The sequence below is a fragment of the Pelophylax lessonae genome (assembly GCF_965119305.1).
Source record: "Pelophylax lessonae genome assembly, chromosome: 8".
Taxonomy (NCBI): Eukaryota; Metazoa; Chordata; class Amphibia; order Anura; family Ranidae; genus Pelophylax; species Pelophylax lessonae.
This window is the reverse complement of record NC_138775.1, coordinates 55,777,549-55,802,449: the sequence shown is the minus strand read 5'-3', so window position 1 is coordinate 55,802,449 and position 24,901 is coordinate 55,777,549.

The window sequence follows — 24,901 nt, the reverse complement described above, 5'->3', positions numbered from 1 at the left end:
ACGCCATTCGGCAGGCGATCCTAGCAACCAGTTTACCGCATAATGTAGCTGCTGCTGCGGCGTGGGGGGATCAGTTTGGGGGGAAATTGCAACCCTGCGTGGGGCCCCAGACAACTCCCCAGCATGTCGATCGATATTATTGAAAACTCCCCAGCATGCGCACGAGAAAGACGGCCCTGCCGGGCCCCCCCCTGACCTCGGGCCCTCGGGCAGTGCCCGAATGCCCGAATGGTCAGTCCGCCCCTGGGGTGTACTCACGTTTGTTGCTAGCGGTTTAGACATTAATGGCTGTGTGTTGAGTTATTTTGAGGGGACAGCAAATTTACACTGCTATACAAGCTGTACACTCACTACTTTACATTGTAGCAAAGTGTCAATTCTTCAGTGTTGTCACATGAAGAGATATAATATATAATTTATAAATAAAATGTGAGGGGTGTACTCACATTTGCGAGATACTATAGCTGTAATTTTCTTGGGGGGGGGGGCTGTCAGGTAGTCTGTACAGGGCCTCGCAATTGCTATCAGCAGCCCTGCACTCATGGAAGCTGGAACATATCATAGTAAGCACCACTACTACAGTGATCACTGACAGCTTCTGGTCCCATTCCAAGTGGCTGCCCTGCTGCTTACTAAACACAGGAGATCACTCACTGGGCATGGGCACAATTCAGAGAATACCTTCCATTTTCTTAATGAATGTAAAGTGTTCTCTGACCTGCCAAGGTGGGGATCATGACATCAACACCCCTTCATTCCACCTCATCCAATCAGAGAACACTTTGCAGTTATCGAGAAAGTGAGTGAGTGACCTCCAGTGCTAACAATGCAGCAGGTCAGCCACTCAGCATAGGACCCAAAAGCTAGTAAAGATCACAGTAGTAGCGGTGCCTGCTACAGTGATTTGCAGCTTCCAGGGGGATCCAACAGGTATGATGCATATACAGTTACATTGGTCTAAGCTGAACCATTGTAACTATGTAAAAATTGCCATACCTAAACTCCAGCTTTAAGCTCCCGTTTACACCGGTGTGGCTTTGAAAACGCGTTACTTCAGAGCGATTTTCAAAGCCGCACATATCCAATAAAAAAAATCCCAATAAGCGCCTACCCAGAAGTGCCGGATCACATGCGTACGTAATCTGACGCAGGAGAGTCACTCTTGCCATAGGCGGTTCGCAAGTGGTTACAGAAGTCTATAAAAGTCACAATGAAATCGGTAAAAAAGAGTGCAGTAACCTTTTTCATAATCATTGCGACATGAGTCGCAGTGATATGAATGGTTCCATTGCTGGTAATGGGGTGCGACTATTCATGCAATTTAAAACTATCAAATCGCATGACAAGTCACACCAGTGTGAACAGAAGCTAAATGTGTTCATGTTGAATGCATGCTAAGTAATGGTAATTTTTTATTACCTCTCATATAGATCACACTACTTCCCCTTACCAATGACTTCTTCTGCTTTTCGTTACAACAAGGCAGCACCATCACAGTTAACCATTTCTGGATCAGAAGGTTTTACCTCCGTAATGACCAGGACATTTATTGCGATACGGCACTGCATTATTTTAACTGATAATTGCGTGGTTGTGCAAAGCTGTACCCAAATAAAATGTATGTCAGCATTTCTTGGCTCTGAGGAAGGGGATTCGCCCTCGAAACACGTCAGCCTAAGCCACAGCAGCTCCATGCGGTTTACCGCAAGAGGTCCAGCATCACGTAGTGTCTGAACACCTTTGAGTCATTTTCACAAATTCATGGAATTGTTGATATGTGTGTATTATCACACTATTTTTGTGAGTATATTTTATGCATTTTACTATTTTAATAAAAATGTTTTAGTGGTAATGCACTAGGTCAGTGCGCCCCTCTTTTTGTTATCTTTCTACCTTTTTCTTACACTGACCTACCTGATTCCTGCACCTACACTGACCACTACACTGCCACCTACACTGACACATACACTGCCCACTACACTGACCACTATACTGACACCTTCACTGACCACTAAACTGACACCTTCACTGACCACTAAACTGACACCTTCACTGAACCCTACACTAACACCTTCACTAACAACTAAATTGACGCCTACACTGACCTAACTCTCTCCCCCCCCCCCCCTTACCATGTCCACTTCCCTAGGCCCGAGGGGTAGGCAGCACATGACTCACAGACTCACTCACCTTTTTCTGTCTCCCATCTGCTATTATGTGGCCTCTACCAGACACTGCCACAATGAGGACTCGAGGAGGCGATCCAGAGCAAAGGAGAGACACAGTGTGCCAGCGTAGAGGCGGCCGGACAGCGAGGCGAGACTCTGAAAGTGGTGCTGCACATGCACCAGATGCAATCTTCACCCACAGGCCAGCCCCGCCCGTGGCTGCATGTGACAATTTCAGCCAGCCTGCCGCTCGTCCATCACAGCAGCGGTCATGGAGCACAATCCAAGTGAGGGAAAGTGGGCGGGTGGGCCACCGGACGGGACATTGTATGAATAAAGAAGGGTGGACAGTGTGACTTTGTGGATGACGGGCGCGGGATGCGCCCTCCTAAATGTTGCAACCTGTGGCCACCGTACCCTCTGCCCCACCTCCCCCCTCATGCTATGTCACTGCCTCCATCCACAGCCTCTTGGGATGATGACACACATCCCAGGAGGCTATAGGACCTCTCTGCAGTTCAGTTCTTGGGCATGTGCAGTAGGGTGCTGGCTGTGAGTGATCAGGAAGTGACAGCCAGCTCCCGAATCTAATGGCACTTTTCCACTGCAAGTACTGGCTCGGCTCTACTTGGCCCTGCTTGGCCCAGTTTGCTTTTCCACTGCTGGTACCGCATGGTACGGTGTTGGAACGGTTCGGTATGGTACGGTATGGTTTGCTTTTCCACTAAAGTGGTACTAAAGTTAAGTGGGTGGGACAACAATGGGGTGGGTGGGATTCTCTGACCAATCAGTGGCTAGTAGTGACTGCATGCAAAGGATTGTGGGATATGGTACCGGGTATGGTACCTCTTGGAACCACAATCGAGTAGGTACTGTTTTTGAGAGCCGTACCGTTCGCTTCCATGCAGTGGAAAAGCGCCGCCGTACCGTACCGTACCGAACCATTCCTACACCATACCATGCGGTACCAGCAGTGGAAAAGCAGAAAAGCGAGCCGAACCGTTCGGTTCCATGCAGTGGAAAAGCGCCATTAGATGCTGTCATGGAAGTTCAGAAGCTGTCAGAAAATTCTGCTGCATGGAAGACAGCGCTGGACTTAATGGGTTGGTAAGTATCTGTTTCTTAAAAGTCAGCAGTTACAGTACTTGCAGCTGCTGACTTCTTCCCTTCCCCTAGCTGAGTGAAGTTCCCCTTTAAGGCATCATTTAGGGTAAACATTACTTACTGAAATGAGATGCTGGCTCAGAATTAACACAATTATATAAATCCTGGTGCCTGTGCCCCCTGTTTATTGCTACACTGTTACAATGTTGCAGGGATGAGACTGAGGAAATGCTTCTTCACGCTTGTAGCAGACTAATGATATCAGCTCAGCCTAGGCAAACTCACTGGCTGGAATCAATTATCTGTTATGTAATTATAAAGGGTTGAGCGTTTAAAAAAAATATATATACTGTTTCTGTATTTTGTGACATGTATGGCAAGTTTTCGGCTTGGTTCAGATGTCTGCGTGTAGGGCTGCCCACGGAGTGCCCTACCCCGAGAAACATGGAGAAAGAAGTCCTTCATCCTTTTTTTAAAATTGCATTTGGTGCATGCAAAAACAAGCCGCGGTTGTCGATGCATGCAGCAGCATGATTCTCTGCAGGTTGGGAAAGCGTGATTTTGCTGCGTTTTGCTGCAGAGATTTGAACGTAGCCTTCATGCAGACTTGTAACGGTACTGCAAATGTTTGCAACATACATCTCGCCAAATGATTATCGATACAAGTGGGGAGAGGTGCATTTTAACCAAAAATTGACCCTTTGGGGGGAGGCACTTTTATACCAGGGGTGGGGCTTAAATGCCCTATTTTATTATAGGGATTTGGGAGCTTTGTGCTTGTTCAATGGTACAGCTGTACCATAAGCTATTCCTTCAGTTAAGTCGGTTTTAATTATTATGTAAGGCAGTCATTCATTTGATGCGTCTGTTGGACGGGGGTGCGTTCTGCATTTTAATGATCCATTTCAGAGAGGTATAACCTGGAGCCTCCGCTGGGGAGCCGTAGCTCCGTACCGAGCACTACAGAGGAGACGCAGTATTTCTATTAGTGATGTCCTGTCTTAAATTAATAATTAGGCCCTTAGTTGAGAAGAGGCTGTTTGTCTTATTTCTCGCTGCTGTCTGCGGAAATACTCAGGGGCAGTTTTCTCAGGCAGAGCTTTCAATACTAAATGAACATTGTGACGGATGAGTTTGTAATACTCATTTAAACTCTAATTCCCCAGGCTGCCCTCTGAGAGCCTGTAACCTGGCAGAAACCCAGACCTACAGGCCTCTATTATAGGAACTGGAATAAGGAAAAATGGTGATGTCGCTCGTGGCAACACCTTCAAATTTTCTAACTAGTATAAATATCTAAAAACGCTAGAATATTCTTTTGCGCATTTAAAATCTAGAACATTTTTGATGTATTTTTTTAAAAGAATGCTAGGGTTTGTGACCATTAGATTGTGAAAATAAGGCATGTTTTGGACCAACCTCACCCACTATCTACAGAAAAAAATGGCAGTTGGTTTTAAAGAAAACCGGTCACACCTGGGTTTAGGCAAAAAGATAGAAAGTAGAAGTTTGGGTATAAAAAAAGCAAACATCTATACTCATCTATATGCTGAAGCATAGGTCCGATGTTGCATAGGCATGTGCAGAACAAAAAATTGTTTCATTTAGTTTTGTTTCGATTTTATTTTTTGCATAAACTCATTTAGTTCAATTCATTTCATCCGGGTAATTTGTTTCCGGAATTAGTTTAGTTTTTTCGTATTCAAACCGATTCAAATTTTCTGAATTTGAATTAGAATAGTTTTTGACCTAAGTTTGAATAGTTTTCGAATCCGAACAGTTTTCAAATTCGAATTTGAAAAGTTTTCAAATTCAAACAGTATTTCGGATTCTAAAAGTTTTCAAATTCAAAAAGTTTTCGAATTCGAAAAGTTTTCAGATTCGTTGAATTTTTGATTTGTTTTCCAATTTCCAAAGACAATAAAATAGAAAAAAATATAAAGGAATAGAACAGAAAAAAAATTTGAATAGAATAGAAAAGTATCGAACAGAAAATAAAAGAGTAGAATATAATAGAGTAAAACATAACAAAATGGAAAATAAAAGAATAAAATAGAATAAAATAAAATAAAAAAGAATAGAAAAAAAAAGAATAGAATAAAATAGAATACAACCATCTTCTGAAATTCAAATAGAAAAAATAGAATACAAAATAATAGAATTAAGAAAAACAATAAAAAAGAATAGAATAAAATAGAAAGAATATAACCAATTCTCAAATTTCAAATAGAATCAATTTGAATAGAATGGAAAATAATAGATTAGAATAGAAAATAACAGAATAGTACAGAAACAAAACAACAGAATAGAAAGAATATAACCATCTTTTTATGCTATTTTATTCTATTCAAATTCAAATTTATTCTTTTCAAAATTCGAATTTTTGGAAGATGATTATATTTGTTCTATTCTATTATATTCTTTTCTATTTGAGTCTGTTGTTTTTTTCTATACTATTCTGCTATTTTCTAATTTATTCTAATCTATTATTTTCTATTATATTCAAATTTGAATTGATTCTATTTGAATTTTGGGACATGGTTATATTTATTCTATTCTATTGTTGTTGTTTTTTTAATTCTTTTCTATTCTATTCTTTTCTTATGTATTCAAACTCAAATTTATTCTATTTCAGAAGATGGTTATATTCTTTATATTTTACTTTTTATTTTTATTCTATTGTATTCTATTTTTTCCTATTCTAGTCCGTTTCTTTCTATTCTACTTTATTCTCTTTGGAAGCTGGAAAGCATATCGAAAACTATTCAAATTCGAAAACTATTTGAATTCAAAAACTATTCAAATTCGAAAACTGTTCGAAATTGATTTGAAAACTATTCAAATCGATTCAAATTCGCATTTCGCCCGATTTTTTTTTTTTTCGTTATTTTTCAAGTTCGTTTAAATTTGGTACTGTTGTAATTAGAAAATTCAGATACATCCGAATTTCTGAAAATGGAAAATTCGTCTGAATTTCAATGAACTGCACATGTCTAATGTTGCAGCAGTCCCACATCGGCTCCAAGACTGAGAACTGAACAATCACATGACCACCGATCATTCATCTCCATCCGCTTACAACAGAAACCTTTGGACATATTTATCTTTTGATATTAAAAATATATATAAAGCAAATTATAAATGATAAATGCAGGCTAACTAATGAAATATATATATTTGCCTCATACAGAGCGTGAATGTCTTTTGTCTGAGCCTCAGGCTACAATTGCTAATGCGCTGCAGTTGTAATGTGGTGTGGTTTACACTAATTTTACATGTGTTCCTCCCTGTGAAAAGAGTGTTTTGGTCTGTAGTGGAGGGGGGATAGGTAGTATGAGTGAAGCAAGGAATGTTAATCACTGCCCTGATACCCTCTACTGAACATTATCAAATTCTCAGAAGTCCACAACATGATCCAAGGTGACACCAGAAGCAGCACAGTTGCCATACATTTTTATGTTGTCACTGTGTCAGCAGATATGGGCTGGTAGGATTGGACTTAGGATAGGCGGAAGAGGCATCTACTTTGAGCGTTTCAATAGTGGGGTGCTCAAAAAGGCCGGGACCTTCAAGCTGAAGCAATTCACAGCCTATTGGGTGCAGCCACTTTGCCCTATTTGCCTTTGGTGCCTAGGGACTTTGTTCCAGTACTGGGGATCCAAATGAGTCCATTTTAAAATTGGTAAATTCACACTTTTTTAAATCTCTTGAATATTTGCAAGCAGATTTAAAACATTATACTTAATGATCTAAAGATAAAAAAGGAGGCACTAGTTCCTTTTGGCACCCACAGGCCCTATAAAGTTGCGAGGGTGTTCCTTTTTCCACTTACTTTGACAACATTGTCACAGAGTAGTGGGGTTGTCCAAAACACAGTAGCTCCTAAGCGCTTCTTGCTTGGAGTGTCCTTATGAGGATTAACTGCGTTAAAGATGGACGGTCCCACCTGTAGTGGACTCGTCGGTATCCAGATTAAATAAAGCTACCTTCAATCCAGTTGAGGAGCCCCGGCCTTTAAATATCCAGCTGATAGAAGGGCGGAGGCTCTGGCCTGCCATATATTCGCTGTGGCTGGTTCAGCACTTAGACTGGTATTTACCATTGCCCTGGGGTCGCAAGCTCTGGCTGAGTGGGCTAAACTTTTACCCCGGGATGTGGTGTGGAAACAGCTTCCCCCTGTCTTTGCAGAACTGGAGGATCAGTTGGTCCAGGGGCTACAGTTTATCTGTGATGCCTCTTGGATGTGGCTCCTTTTTTTTCTAGGCTGTCTGTATCAACAGTTGTCCTTTTGGCGTATTATCTCACAGGGGGGAAGAGTACTCTTCTTCTGCAGGCTACCAAGAGCAAGCAGCCCTTTCTCTTTGGCTCAGAAGAGGTTTTTTTCGTCCCTCAGGGTCTCAGGACAAGGGAACAAAAGTCAGGGCCTCCACCGGAGTTTCCAAGAGGACCTGGTCTGGCAAGCCACGAGCGGGCTCTTCCAGACCTGTGGACATGCCTGCCTCTGCATGAAGGGGCGCCCTCACCCGTATCTGGGGTGGGGGGACATATTCGCTGGTTTCTGGATCCATGGACCTCCCTGGTATAGGACATGTGGGTCCACAAAGTTATTCGGTCAGGCTACGAGATCGAGTTCGGTCTTATCCTCCGGAAAGGTTCTTCCCTTCCAACCTGCACTTGTACCCAGATCACTTACGGGTTTCTTTGGAGTAGTGCAAGACTTGTTCCTTCAAGGGGTGATTGTTCAGATTTTGTAAAGTTTTCAGGGGTTTTTACTCAAGCCTCTTTACAGTTCCCAGGAAGGAAGGCAAGGTACGTCCAATTCTGGACCTCAAGCCGCTAAACTGCTGGTGCGAGTACAGAAGTTCTGCTTGGAGTCCATTCACATGGTAGTGGTGTCCCTACGTCAGGGGGATTTCTTCTCCCTTCTATCAACATTAAGGACACCTACCTATTAATGTTCTGGGACTCCGAGCGATCTGTCTTTGTCTGGCTCATTGGACAATTCATCTTTAGGGATGTCCTTTACAAATTCATTTGGACAATGCCATGGCCATGGTCTATGTCAATCAACAAGGGGGCACAAGTAGTGTTCTGGTGGCTCATTAAGTAACTGGCATTCCAAAGTGGGCTGACCAAGTAGTTTGAGCCCTCTCAAATTTCTGCTGCAACTCCTGTGCAGGATCAAACCAGAAGGGATTCCATCCAGACTGACCTCGCCGATCTTGGTACGCCGATCGGGTATGGCTGGTCGCCGATGCTTCTTGGGGGCTTCCTTTCAGGGAGCTTTGGCTGTCCCAAGGACCGATCTTCCATCCTGCTTTACAGTCGATGGCTTGCGGCTTGGCTGTTGAAGCTGAAGGATGGAGGTTTTTCCTACGATGTTGAAAGCTAGGAAGTCTACTTCTAGGAAGATCTACCATCGTACGTAGAAGACGTACATTGCGTGGTGTGAGTATCTTGGGGTTCATCCTCACTCCTTCTCGTGGCTCGGATCTCAACCTTCCATTAACGGGGGGTTGAACAGAAATCTGCCTTGAGTACGATCAATGGCCAGGTATCGGATTTGGCTGTCTTTTTCCAATGACCTTTAGCCTCACACTCCCTGGTGCATACTTTTCTTAAGGGTGTCCGACATTTGGTTCCTTTAGTGCGGGCTTTGTTGCCTCACTGGGATCTTAATGTGGTGCTTTCAGCTCTACAGAAGACTACCTTTGAAAATATTCCGGAGGTTTCCCTGCTTGCATTCCCCAGAAGGTGACCTTTTTTGGTGGCTATCACCACAGGGTATCAAACTGGCGGCCTTATCCTGTCGTTCACCTTATTGGTGATTCACAAGGATAGGGTGGTGCTTCGCCCCTGTTTGTCATTCCTTCCTAAGGTCATCTCTGACTGTCTTTTGTATGAAGACATTGTGTTGCCTTCCCTGTGTCCCAGGCTAAACATCCGAAGGAAATTGCCTTGCATGCCTTGGATGTGGTCTGGGCAGTTAGGGTGTACCTGGCAGCTACAGAGTCTTTTAGGAAGTCAGACTTTCTATTTGTGCTCACGGCCGGACCACACAAAGGGTTGTCCGCTTCTTCTATGACCATTTACAGATGGATCAGACAGATGCTGGTTCAGGCCTATTGCATCAGGGGTCAGGCTCCTCCTTTCCCTGTCAAGGAGCACTCTACTAGAAGGCTTAGTGTCTCCTGGGCTTTCCGTCCTCAAGTGTCAGTGACGCAGGTTTAAAAGGTGGCCACCTGGACGTTGCTGCACACTTTTACAAAATTTTTATAAAGTGGATGTGTTGGCAACTGCGGATGCTTCTTTTGGCCGCAAGTGTTTGCTGGCTGCTGTTTAGAGGACCTGGTCCTCTTTGAGGGTGAATTTTTTTTTTCAGGTGAACTTCCCCTCATATTTAACACTGCTTTGGGACGTCCCAATGGTTAAGAAGAATCAGGAGCTGTGTCCGTCAATGAACGAAAGAGAAAATGTGATTTTTGACTTACCGTAAAAACAATTTTTCTGATATTCATTGACGGACACAGCACCCACCCCTTTGTGGATTTGTCTTTCTTCTGACACTGCTTGTAACAAAACTGAGTGCCTATAGCTGAGAGTAGGTGTATACCCCCTGGGACTGCCCCATAGGCGTAGTCAAGCTTTTTCCTGCCTAATATCCTACACCTGTAGGGGGCAATATAACCCAATGGTTAAGAATTAAAGTTAGCCACATTTTTTTTTGTACAATATGAAAGATGATGTTACGTTGAGTAAATAGATACCTAAAATGTCAAGCTTTAAATTTGTGCACACTCGTGGAATGGCGACAAACGACCGTACTTAAAAATCTCCATATGCGACGCTTTAGAAACTTCGGATAGCCCCTGTGTGTGGATGTTGCTGCGTTATAAAAACCATTAGTTTAGTTTTAACATTTTAGAATGGTGTGCCCCGAGCATAATTTTAAAGGGTGCCTTGAATGATAAAAGGTGGAGAAACTGGTCTATAGTAGCTATTTAAGGTTTTTTTTTTTTTTTGTTTAATCTTTGTTTATTGTAGATAATAAGTACAAAAACCAGGTACAAAAGACATTACACATAACAGTGGATTAGTGGGATCCAGCTATTTAAGATTTAAGTTTTCACAACATGTAGGAGTAACTAAAGGCAGGGATAGGAAGAAATCTTAGCTATAGCTGTTACAATATATTTTACTTTTGTTGGCCATAACAACCAATACAACTCTTCATTTTATTTCTAAACCTGCAATGGATAAAATAAAAACTGTATATTGATTGGTTTCTACAAGAGCTCAGAACCATTTCCATGAGAATGCATACACAGGGTCTAATGTTGGAAGGGTCTTTCTTGCAAGAATACCTTTCATTGGTTAAGAAGGTGCTTTAGAATGAAGGGGTAGCAAGACATGTAACAATGTTTGCTTTGCCACGTACTGTACAGTGAATATAGATGGCAGCAAATGATTTCCACAGTGCCTGCCTTACATGAGATCACCTAAGTCTTGAACACAGGGGACTAACGTAACCTATAGTTTGACTAGGGCCGCTATGTTGCTGGTAAACGTGTTGCCAATGTTATTATTGAAAATAGCACATAAGGCCTGTCATTTTCCCAGAAAATGTGGAAAACTTATATTCACTTGAACTGGCTGTATGTGGATTGGCGAATGTGCGATTGTTTATGCATTCTCTGACATCCCTGGCTGAGCCTTCTCATCATTCTGACGATTGATCAGAATGCATTTACTACTGTTTACCCCTCACAAAGGCTGGCACTAGGAAGTCAGGGTCCCAACTATGCATTTTGGCAGGGCTGTTTGTATAACAGGACTGCCTAAACAGAATTGCTAATCTTTTCCGATACTAGTTGGCAAACCCAAGGAAATGCTGAATGGAACAGAAACCACTGGGGCGAGGCTATTGTAGAACAGCCGAAGCCTTCTGTGGGTCCATGGAGAACCCTTCAGCAGAAATGATGTTGCCCAAGAATGCAACCTGAGACAGGTGCAATTCACATTTCTCCAGCTTACAGAAAAGCCCATTCTCACGTAAGCGTCTCAGCACCCGTCTGACATCCAGGTAGTGTGATTCAATGGAGTCCGAGTAAATCAAGATGTCGTCCAAATAGACTGCCACGCATTGCTGCAACATATCAGGAAAGACATCTTTGATAAACTCCTGGAAGACAGCGGGCACTTTGCACAAGCCAAAGGGCATAACCAGAGATTTGTAATGACCGGTTCTGGTATTAAACGCTGTCTTCCACTCATCGCTCTCCTTGATCCTTACACATTTATACGCTGCCCTTGGGTCAAGCTTGGTAAAGACCGTTGCTCCCTTGAGGCGGTCCGACCGTTCAGTAATCAACGGAATTGGGTATGCATTCTTGACCGTGATGCAATTGAGGCCCCTATAATAAATGCAAGGTCTTAACTCATCCCCCTTTTTCTTTACGAAGAAAAAAACAGCACCCGCTGGAGAAGTGTACTTGCGAATGTGCCCCCGGGCAAGCGCTTCCGCAATGTACTCCTCCATAGCCTATTCTCCACAATAGAAAGAGGATAAACCCTGCCATGAGGGGTAATGGCACCAGATTGCAAGTCTAAAGCACAATTGTACGGACGATGTGGAGGAAGAGCACCAGCACGCACCTTGTCAAATACATCTTGAAGCTCGTGATATTCAGTAGGCAACACTGAATCCGAGGAGGTACAAAGTACCTTAACAGGCACATGGATACAAACAGCGCCACACTGTGGAGACCAAGAGAGAATCTCGACCAGCTGCCAATCAAAGGTCGGACTGTGTTTCTGAAGCCAAGGGTAACCCAAAACAACGGAGTAGTGTGGGGACGAAATAACCCGTAAACAGGTCAACTCCCTGTGAACAGCCCCTATCGATGCATCAACCAGAACAGTTTTGTGGGTAACCTGTGCCAGTTGCAGTGATCAGCCATCGATCGCCTCGATAACTAGTGGAGAAACACAAGGCTGCAAGGGTATGGAATTCACAGCAGCAAACGTACTGTCAGTAAAATAACCGCCAGTACTGGAGTCTACCAATGCCTGAGTAACCACCCAACCCTCTGCCCAGGAGAGGACAACTGTGATACTGTGATTAGCAGTTTATCTTTACAGGAAACCAGGGACTAGGAAATTTCACCTAAGATCTGCCCCCAACAGGACCTTAGGTGAGAGCATTTCCAGGACAAGTCGGGCGAGATTTCAGGAAATGCCCACCAAGACCGCAATACAGGCACAGCCCCCCCCCCCCCTCCTATAGGTCCGCTCAGCCTCGGAAAGGCAAGTAAACCCCAAGCTGCATGGGTTCACAGCCAGACGCACCATCCCCAGGAGGCATGGGAGTTGAGGGAGGAATGGGTGGGAAAGAAAACGTAGGAGCCAATCTGGTAGGAGGCCTCCACAGGTGCTCCTTAAACGATGGTCTCTCCCTGAGCCTGGTATCGATCAAAATCAGGAAGGAAATTAGAGCCTCGAGCTTGTCAGGGAGATCCTTGGCCGCAATCTCGTCCTTCAATGCCTCGGAGAGACCATGAGAGAAGACAGCCACCAGACCCTAATTATTCCAGCCCACCTCTGCTGCCAGGGTACAAAATTCGATGGCATATTTGGCACCGCTTCGTATACCCTGTTGAATGGATAGGAGCTGCTTTGCAGCAGACACAGAGCGAGCAGGCACATTGAATACCCTACGAAAGGAGGCAACAAAACTCGGGTAATCAAGTTTTACAGGATTATCATTCTCACATAAGAAATACGCCCATACCAAGGCCTTGTCCGAGAGCAACGAGATTAGGAAGCCCACCTTGGACCTATCAGAAGGAAACGCCTGAGGAACCATATCATAATAAATGCCCACTTGGTTTAAGAAGCCACGACACTGACTCGGTTCACCCCCATAGCACTGCGGAAGGGGGACTGAACCAGTCATTCCTCTGGTAACAGCGTCTCCAGCTGCAACTGCAGGAGCAGGAGCAGCAACAGGGGCAGCAGCAGGAGCAACAACAGGAGGAACCACCAGCCTAGCAGCGCCAGGAGCAAGGTGCGCTGTGAGTGCAAGCAACATCTGCAACGCCTGAGCCAACTGACCCAAAAGGTGATCTTGTTGATCAAGCCTGGTAACCAGCATAGGGGAGAGTAGGAGTACCTGCATCATCAGGATTCATGGCCCTTGCGTACTGTCAGGGTGCCAGGTAACCAGACCACACAGGAATGCAGGTAAAATAAAGAAGTTTATTGAAGCAAACCACAATAAACGCACAGCAAGAGTGAGGAAGCAAGGTCAGGAAAAATCCGGGGTCAAGTCTAGAAGCAGGTAGTCATCCAAGCCGGGGTCGAGTCCATAAGCGGGTAGTCTGCCGAATCCAGGTTGTCTGCCGATGCTGGGTTCTCTGCTGATGCTGGGTTGAGAGTCACGGGAGTCGTCAGCAAAGCCAGATCATACACGGAAGAATAGGGAGAACAGAAGACTGCTAGCAGAGATGCACCTTGGAGCACAAACACAAGGGTAAGGACTGCAAATCATCTGGGGTTAGATATAGTCAGGTGTGCAGCATCATTACTGTGCGACACCCAGGCAGCAGGCAAGTTATGATGCAATCAGAGTTTATAAAAGGCAGCAGTCTGCACATGTCCAAGATGGCTGCCAACAGGAGGGCAAGGTAAGACCTTGGCAGGGTGTAGAAGATGCCTAACATCAATACTTTAGGATCGCAATACCAATAGGATAACCTTACAGGTCCACCGCTATTTTTCCACTTTCCTACACTATTGGAGGGAACAGATACCAAAAACTCACTGCTGACCTGCAGATGAGATGATCCAGCAGATGCAAGAATCTGCAGTCTCAGGATCCTAATCTTCCTTGGTATACTGTGTATATTATTTGGGCCTTCTAGTTAGAAGTTGCTGCACTGACTTAAGGTCTGGAATTTATTTAAAAAAATGACTGCTTGGGTAGAATTCACGAAGACTGCTGAGCAGAGCAGTTGCTGTTCAGAAGTTGTGAAGTTGGTTTTGGGCTATCATATTCCCTCATCCTGTCTCCCTTAAGTGCTCAGCAAAAAAACTACAAAACCCTACTGATAAGATTGGAGCCCATCTGTTTCAATTCACTATATGCCAAGGATCCAACTTTGAGGGCTAAATGTGCTTGGGAGCTTACTTTAAGTAAGAGGAAAGAAACATTCAGCTTGTAGACCTACTAGGCCACTTAGGTATTAGCGCTACATATATTATGTTAACCTGTAGCTCAGCTTTTAACTTGAGTAGTTACCCTTATTTTGCTAAGCCCTCCACCCTCCTCATTCAGTCCTTCGAGGAGTTCATACTAGGATGAAGACAGAGTACAAAATCTACATAGGTCTGAATAATGATTGCAGCCTCCATGTGCAAATTTATCAGTGAAGATTACGACAAAGGACTGGGCAGCACAGAGGAGGATGCACAGGCAATGTCTTGGTAGATCTAGGACAGGTGAATATAAGACTGGTGGTGAGAAGGTAAGGATTGCGGGTAGAGGTTGAGGGCTTGGGAATTCAGAGGAATCACTCTACATCAGGTACATACCAGTGCCTTGGCTCCAGTGAGGCCATTTCTTTTTAGCGCTGTGGGTCCCAGAAGCTGCCATCTTGGCTATGGGAACCAGCTGTGTGGCTTCTGCAGGAAGCCAACCCGAATCCCCACTGAGCATTCATGAGCTCACATGGTGCTTTGTAAATGGCCCTGCAGTCTCCTGGGACATGTGACATGAGTCTCCTGGGACATGTGACATGTTCCAGGAGGCTGTAGGAGGGAAAGGGGCAGGGCAAGGTACACCATGCTCTCCTAGGTGAGGATTGTGGAAGCGGGTACTGATCTGAATCAGTACTCGCTTCTTCAAGAAAAACTGTAGACTGGGGAAGGGAGCGAACCAGCACGACTTTTTGAGCAACGTTCTGCTTTAACTACTCCCAAAAGTGCAGTTTCACTTTAACCTAACTTATTATGTTATAAATTTTCAAACTCTTGTTCCTTTTTTTTAGCATAAATAATGGGCACAAACAATGCAAGCCAACCGATCAGTTAGTATGTAATTCGAATTCTATTGAGTAAACATTTTTCTTCTACAAAGCAGCTTCTACATTTTGTGTTTATTTCTGCATTTCAACAATTATATTTTTTATTGGTTCCATAAAAGGTCTTTTTAAATGAATTTCCTAAAGCTAATATTGAACAGCGGTTCTCTGCTGGCCTTCCTGAAAATGTGGTTTCCATCATACAACTTTAACTACCACTACAGTGGCCACAAACTTAATTTGAGGTTATTTGTAGAAAAACACTTTAAATTAGAAAAACACCCAACATGAAGGCAGACTATATTAGAAAAATGAATAGTTTTGTTCTTGTACATTCTTACCAGTCATTATAGGCTGTCTGTAATTATGATCATTAAAGTTTGTCTCTTTATTTTTGTTACATGCTGCTGTAGTATTTTGGGTGGAAATAGATTGGGGAATGATGAAGGAAAAGACTGCAGCTTTTGCAAGAGGTACACATCAATGCAAGAGGTAACAAAAGTCTAAAGAGCAACACAAAGGGCACTATAGCAAAAAAATTTACGGTTGATCTAAACCCACTCACTAAAATCGATATCATTGGTAAAATGTTAGGGGGTTGATTTAATAAAACTGGAGTGTGCAACGTCTGGTGAGGCTGTGCCTGGTAACTAATTAGCTTCCAACTTCAGCTTGGTTTCTATGCAGCGCTGCATCAGATTTTGTGTTTACCAGTTTTAGTAAGTCCCACCCACAATCTAATTCCAAAAGTAGTTTTCAATCTTTTTAAATCTGTAGATTTTGTTAAAATATTGCTTGGTTATCCTGCCATGAAGGTCCTTCCCGTTAAACTGTATAGTAGGGGCGGGGAACCTACGGCAAAATTATTTGGTCCGGCCCCCATGCAGCTGAGACTGTGTCTCTCAGCTGAGCTATCATAACGGAGCCGATGTTACCCACAGCAGTACCAGCCAGAGCCAGCAGTACCCACAGCAGTACCAGCCAGAGCCAGCAGTACCCACAGCAGTACCAACCAGAGCCAGCAGTACCAGCCAGAGCCAGTAGTACCCAGAGCAGTACCAGCCAGAGCCAGCAGTACCCACAGCAGTACCAGTCAGAGCCAGCAGTACCAGCCAGAGCTAGCAGTACCCACAGCAGTACCAGCCAGCCGTAATCACCAGCAGTACCCGCCAGCAGTACCCACAGCACAGTACCAGCCAGCAGTACCAGTCTGAGCCAGCAGTGCCCACAGCAGTACCCACAGCACGGTACAAGCCAGCAGTACCAGCCTGAGCCAGCAGTACCCACAGCAGTACCAGCCGGAAGTACCAGCCTGAGCCAGCAGTACACACAGCAGTACCAGCCAGCAGTACCCACACCAGTACCAGCAAGCAGTGCCAGCTAGCATTTCACACCAGCAGTACCAGCCAGCTGTACCCACCAGCAGTACCAGCCAGCAAAACCAGCCTGAGCCAGCAGTAACCACAGCAGAACCAGCCAGCAGTACCAATGGCACAGTACCAGCCAGCAGTACCAGCCTGAGCCAGCAGTACCAGCCAGCAGTACCAGCCAGTAGTACCCACAGCAGTACCATCCTGAGCCAAGCAGTACCCACAGCAGTACCAGAAAATCGGGAAAATCAACTTTGGTGACAAAGGAATTTGTAAATATGAGAGATTAGAACCTGGGATGGGTTAAGATGATTTGTTTCGGCACACCACTGGCTTGATTTTTTCCCAGATTTGAGCTTTAATATGAAATGAATGGCAAAGCAATGCACTGTACTCTTTCTTTTTCCTACAGGTTACTGTAATGTACCAATGTAAAAAGGGGCCTAAAAGTAATTTAATTCCTCCATCAAACCTACGGTTTATAACCATTTTCATGATTGATTGAACAACCCCAGCAGAGAACAGAAAGCATGCTTGCAGTGGAAGTGCCTGGTTTGTAGAAGGGGTAGATACTTAAAGAGGAACTTCACTCACCCTCTTTTTTTTTTTTTTTATCTATCCCCTTCTTACCTGTTATACAACGTTGTCCTTGATTCACATGCTCACCTGCCCAGCTAATTCAGCTGAGATCAGCTGCACTGCTGCCACATGCCGGGTTCCTCGCCATCATCTTCTCCTATGACACCATTGGGAGCCTGTCTGTCTTTTCCAGGTTCAGGCTGCTGGCCCCTGATGACACACCCAGCTCTACCCTCTAGCCACTTTGTATCTGCTCCTGTTGCCTACTGAGATATATGACAGGGATCGCTGTGGGGGCCTAACCAGACCAATTTTAGTTTAACGGTCTGCTTTAAATTGAATCTGACACTCTGGACATTTGTGGGAAGTGACCTGGAACTCTCTGAGACACAGACTACACAGCCATTCACCAGGCCTGAACACTGTCATGTGGGAGGTCATTAGCCCTATGTAAGCCCAGACATAGACCAACACAGAGCTTACACAAGGAGATCAACTGTGGGCACCAGCAGGCAAACAAGACAGCAGATTAGCTTGGGAATTGCAAGTATCTTGGGGAGGAAGGGCTACCAAGAGAACCTGTCACTTTGTCCTGAATGGAAAAGCACTATAGAGGTAGCTAGACAGAGAATATGTGCTATATGTGCTATATTTAAAAAAATTATTGTGCAGGTAAAACAATAAAAAGTAATATTAAACACAGTCACTCCTCACAACCTACCTATTTAATGACCACATGGAATTGTGGCCAGCTCACTGACCGGCAGCACGGTGTCTCAGCATCAAGCAGATCAGCTCTCCAAATGGCAGCATGGCGTTTCAAGCAGATTAGCTCCGAAACCAGCAGTGCTGGGTCTCAAGCAGACCAGCTCTCCAACTGGAAGCACAACATCTCAAGGTTAGACAGACTAGCTATCTGAATGTCAGTATGGCATCTCAGGGTCAAGCATGTCAACCTTTCTTGCAGCAGCCTATTTTTAAGGGGTGGCTCCTTTCTTATCGCAAATTTGCTTAATGAGCTAGTTCAATTTTCTTGTATTTATCCATGTGCCTATAAAGTCCCACCCCTAGGGGAATTTCTCTACTAGTCATAGGAATGGAACTTGGTCATTAAAGTGGTTCTAATAGCAGAAGGTTTTTTTTCTTTTAATGCATTATATGCATTAAGATAAAAAAAACATTCTGTGTGCAGCAGCCCCCCTAATACTTAGCTGAGCTCCATCTCAATCCAGCGATGTTGCAGGAGAGCCTCGGCTGTCCAGGGACTCTCCCTCACTGGCTGAGACAGCAGTGGGCGCTAATTGGCTCCCACTGCTATCAATCAAAGTCAGTGAGCCAATGAGGAGAGAGAGGGGGCAGGGTCAAGTCATGGCTCTGTGTCGGAATGGACACACAGAGCAGCGGCTCCGCTTGTGTGCCCCCAAAGCAAGCTGCTTGTTATGGGGGCACTAGGCAGGAAGGAGGGGGCCAGAAGCGCCAGCAGGGGACCCAAGAAGAGGAGGATCTGGGCTGCTCTGTTCAAAACTTCTGCAAAAAGCACGTAAGTATGACATGTTTGTTGTTATTTTTAAACAAATTAAAACTTTGTTTTCACTTTAAGCAAGAAGTGCCTGTAAGAGCCGGTTCACATTAGCGCGACTTGTCAGGCGACCTGTCAGCCTGACAAGTTGCGGTCCATTCTGTACTACGGGAACCGTTCTAATAGGAGCGACTCAAGTCGCCCTGACTTAGAAAATAGTTCCTGTACTACTTCGGGGCGACATCGGAGCGACTTGCAGTGACTTCCATTATGTGAAGTCCGTGCAAGTCGCGCCGAAGTCGCGTTGCACGCGACTTCACAGGTTGCCCCCGAAGTCAGATCGCCACAGTGTGAACTGACACTAATAGTCATTAGGGTTAAAGTACTAAAACTGGAGAGTGCAAAATCTGGTACAGATGTGCATGGTAGCCCATCAGCTTCTAACTTCAGCTTGTTCAATTAAGCTTTCACAAAAAACAGATTGGTTTCTATGTAGAGCTGCACCAGAATTTACTCTTTTTAGTTTTAGTAAAGCAAACACATTGTATACAAAATACTTTATTCATATACAATAACTATCATTATTCAATATATAATTCCTAATATTATTATTATTATTATCATTATTAATATTATTATTATTATCATCAATATTATATTATATTATATGAAACATTCTTTATTCTTACAGTGAATACGTTGTATCTATTTCTAAAATAACTGAATTTACTTAACACAAGCAGTCATGGACCTCATTTCTGAATGCAGCAATAAAATAATGGGACTTGTAGTTCCAAAACACCTAGCATCACAAGGCTGCCAAAATTTTTTTGTAACTATTTTATATAATCATCACTTTTATGTCTGTTTTCTACATCGTCCTAAGCAAAAAGATTTTCTGCGATAAACCACAGTGACCTCATTCAGGAATGTTGGTTTAGTACACATCCCTGTCCTTGGCAAGCTAGTCAGAGGTACTTGTAATGTTCAGAAGGTGGGAGGGGTCAACCCCTGACCCCCAGTGAGCAATTATAGGTCAGGAAATTAGTGTATATCCTTGTTAGTCACACGTATGTCTGTCAGGCTTTTCTCGTTGTGTCATGGAAAATGCTGATTTTCTGTCTGTGGACCTAAAATGAGCAAGCGTTGTCTGAAAAAGGCTTAAACATGGACACATGACCTGATAAAACAGCTAAAAAATCTGCTGGCTGGTGTTTAATATCCCGGAGTTATACTGGGAAAATGAGATTCACCAGGAACGTATCACGGTAATAGGACGTGAGAGCCGACGTGTGTGGCTGGTTGTTGGGTCAGCCCCCAAAATAACATGGGAGTTAAAGGCAATGGAAGTCATCTGTTTATGAGCTGAAACAATTATGGGACTCGTGTATGAAAGTGTCTGAAGGAAGAACTCACTGGGGTCTATTTATAAAGGTCGGCATCATAATTGCATTTTGTGTCAGTGCACTTTGTCCCATTTTCCCAGTGAATTTAGCCTGCTTTTCCCCAGAAAACCAAAAGTTTTGCTGTTGAAGAGCAGTTTAAAAACAAGTCAGAAAGACCACCACAATGGACACTACTGTTGGCTTTTTACAGATCTGAGCCAGTTGGTTATTTTTCAAATTAACAAATACTTTTCGCATGACCACTTGAGCTGGCCATACAGTTGCATATTTTCTTTTTATTTTACAAACAAGCACTTGTAAAAAAAAAAATTCCCATCAGTATATTTGATGACTTGATGAATGTCATTTGAAAGTACTTCAAAATTGAATTTGCTTTTAACATTCGATTTTGGAACAAATGGAACTTTACAAACAGAAACCACGTTGACTGTTATTTTTTGGGAACTTTTTTGCCTTGCTCCTTCAAATTTTCTCATCACAGAAGTTGAAACCCCCATTATCAATTAGAAAATCAAACAAACTTTCCTGAAACTAAGTTTGCAAACAAAATTCTTTTAGACTTTGGCCAACTTTACTTACCCTAAAGCCCCATACACATGGGCCGAATATCGACAAAATACCAAACCGACATGCGGCCCATGTGTATGGGTCCTTGTTTCAGAGAAGCCGATCTCATGGACGGCTTCTGTCGAATGAGCTTGCTGGAAAACCAGCAGCTGATCGGCATCCGATTAGCACTCTCAGCCAATGGCTACGAGCACTGACCGGTGTGTTCTGGCGGGGCTGCAGTCCCTCTGTCAGAGCACAATAACTTAGCGGGGAGATCACTGTACTAAAATCGCATCAATAGTGCATCGACTTCTTACAGAGCTCCTCAGTTCATTTTCATTCAGCCCAGCCAGGTACTGTGTGTACCAGGCTTTACAATTGTATGAATGCCATTTTCTAGGGCGATTTCCAAGAGTGTTAAAAAATCCTACTGCCACATTGCTAAACAATGAGACATCCCTCACTAATTTGGTTCCTGGGCCTGGAATCCTCTGTCCCTCTCTACCTATTTTTTTCCTCACTCCTTACGTATTTGCTACTTTTAACTGTTCGTCTTCTCTTTAAGTTCTTATACTCCAAGTCCATCTTTTCACATCTTCGTTTCATTTTTCTATATATATTGTCCACTTCTACTTCATATTTCTTTATGGCTCGTAGCCCTGGTTAAGACCCGTGTGATTCGTCATGCGATTTGACAGTTGCAAATCGCAGGACAAGTCGCACCCCATTGCCGAGATTTGAACCATGTATGACCAGCTTAATACACATTGAACGTGTGGATGGGAAAATCGAGTCCTTTTTTAAATTGAATAATCTATGGGCTGCCCTAGGCTTCTATTTCAGTCACTCATGGCCCATCTATAACTCTACTATTTTGCAATGGATCAGCTACAAAGGCAAATTATTAAACTGGCCAACTCTTAAATATACAGTATATCTCTCTCTCTCTCTCTCTCACCTTAGAATGGAGCCCTCCTGCGGCACACAGCTGGAGCCGCGAATATGTCACTCATCGCCCCTCAGTACCAGCATGAAGCTCTAAAGTTGCGTCAAGGTATGCTGTACCTGCAGAGCGCATGCGATGGTGATGTCACTGGCTTCATCCAGGGTAAATATCTTCTAAACGGTGCACATTTAGAAGATATTCATTTTACTTATAGATAAGCCTTATTATAGGCTTAACTGTAGGTAAAAATCAGAAAGAGGGCTTTACTACCGCTTTAAAGTGGTCATAAAGGCAATTTTTTTTACCTGGTTCGGGAGCGTGCCCACATGAGTGCCCCCTCAGTAGCCAGCTTGCTATAGGGGCACTCAGAGAAGAGGAGGAGCTCTGAGTGTTTTTACCTCTGTGGGTGCCGAACTATTATTATCAGTTCAGGGATTTGAAATTCCCACTCTTCTCCCTCTTTTTTGTGCAGCAGTTTCGGGACGGATCAGAGCAATTCTGAATGGTCAGCACTTGCTCGGAGCATTGTTCTGATCTGTCCTGTAAGCCCAGCAGAGAAAAGAGGTAGAGTGGGTATTTCAAATCCCTGGACCACTACACCAGCTGTATGGGCACTGGCAGCTAGGCATCCATTGTGGTAAGTACAGTGGGGTCTGGGGAAGAGGGTGGGGACGGTGTTGTTAGTTTATTATTTCTAAAAATGTGAACTAACCCTTAAAGTAGGCATGTCTCAAGTATCTCCTGTATGTAAGCCTGCATTCTTGAACTGCCTTGGATACCTGGATGGATATACTGTATATACACGTGTGTGTGTATATATGTATTTTTTTTTTTTTTTTAATATAGTATGCATATGCCTTGTTGAACTTTGAATGAACAATAATATATTGTTATAACTGCTGATTACTTGCTAGATAAAAGAAGCGCTTAAAGGAGAGGTTGTGCCACCTGTTCCTTTTAAATCTTGGCCACTTGGCTAACCCCGTCCACAAACTATAGGGATTAACGCACAGAACAGTCTGTGTAAAGCCAGGGTGAATATTACAGCCAATCACCAGAATCATATGTTCATTTGCAAAATTTTTCATATTTGGCTACAGTGTGATTTTAAACGTCCCTGGACTAGAATTTAGCATAACAAAGTATTGCCCAACAGAATATCGACAAGAGTCATATTACTTCCAATGGATCAAGCCTGGCCAGGGGAAACACCTGCTATTTGGATTTTCACAAGCTTTAAAACAGCGGGTAAATGAATATGGCAAATGGAAATCAGCATTCATTTCATGGCATGGTAACTGCAGGTTCACTTACAATAGTAACAATGTGGCAACTAATTGCAACATAAAAACCTGTTAGAGCGGTGTGGCTGTTTGTCGTAGCCAGCGAAACAACATAAAATCCGCATTCTTCATAGCTAACAACCATTTTGGCTCTCCCGGGTGGTTTCCCTAAAACTCAAAGCTAGCCAAGAGCCAAAACAAAAAGTGACTTTTTATGAAAGTGCAAACTATAACATTCACAAATGTGCAAAGAAAAATAAAACCAAAAAACATCACAGAAAACAGGTTATCCGATATTTATATCAGTGTGACTATTCTTCTGTTAAATTCAGTTTTGGGCTAATAGTGACCTTTATTATTCTTCTACGTAATTACAGTAGAAAGTTGGCTTTGTAGGAAAATACTGCTTATATAACCTATGTACATTATAGATATATTTATCTTCCAGTTCTTGAAATGTTCCCATACTTGCCCAAGGGGTTATTAAGGAAAAACTCTAGGAATAATTTCCGTAGATGCCAACTGACTCGGATTTTAAGGGACAGGCTGACATCTAAGTGCTCTGTCCCAATGATGCTGTATCTTAGGAACACATCAGCCATTTTAGGCATATTTGGTAGCTCAAAAATGGGTTTTCAGCCATGAGTGAAATGGTTCCCTTATAATTAGGAGAGGGAGCGCTCGTATGTGGGTGTAATGTGAGCATGATTTGGGCAGGACCACCTAGAAAGTGGGCATGATCTGGACAGAACCACCTAGAAAGTGTGCATGATCTGGGCAGGACCACCTGGAAAGTGAGCATGATCTGAAAAGGACCGCCTAGAAAATGTGCATGATCTGAGTAGGACCACCTGTAATGTGGGCATGATCTGGGCAGGACCACCTAGAGAGTGGGCATGATTTTGACAGGACCACCTGGAATGTGGGCATGATCTGGGTAGGTCTGCCTGGAGTGTGTAAAGTGTAAGTCGTGGCTGGAGTTGACAGTGTACTAGGACAAATATGTTGGCAAGTATACATTTCACTTTTTACAACTTACTGTGTGTGCATTTATTTCTATTCTATGTCTATTCGATGTGTGTGTACTAATATTATTATTATAGTGTGTGTATTTATATAATGTATGTATTTGTGTGTGTGTGCGCATATGATGGTGGAGAGGTTTATTTGGGCCTCCCCAAGAATTTTTTTTTTAGCACCGGCCGCCACTGTTTAATGCACTATTATATAACGGCACCCATGCATGCTCGCTCCCGAATCCCGCTGCTGCGCCCATTGACACCGATAGCAAGGCTCGCCCCCCCCCCCCCCAGGGCTGTCTTAATGCATGGGCACCCTTGGGCACTGCCCAGGGGCCCCAGGTGCATGAGAGCCCCATGATAATCTTGCATTACATCATACTTGCCAACTGCTGGCATAATCACGCTTTTTACTATGCTTTCCCAGATGACCAGTGTCCCCGAACCTGTATTTAGCCCTCCTGATCCCTTCCCCTGTACTTTGGCCTTCTGCCCCCCTGTTCTATGCGCTTTGTGTCAATTTATAGCATGTTTTCTTATTGTTTAAAATGGATATGTTTAATTCTATCAACTATTTATACATTCATTCTTGAGCAGGGCCGGACTGGCCATAGGGCAGACCGGGCATATGCCCGGTGGGCCGAGGCCTCCGCTCTCAGTCCGTCAGACAGTGTCAATGTCTGTGTCCCGATGCCGGCGCTTGCCGGCCGTTGCTGGCCTCTCCGCGGCCGATTCCGCGGAGACTGAGAGCCGCCCGCCGCTGTCCCCGACTCCCCGCCAGTGGCAGCCACTCACTCGAGTACTAGCACTGCCTGGGCTCAGCTGGCAGCCGGCTGATGCTGAGCTGAGCCCAGCGCCGCTCACTGCGGCTGCCGGCC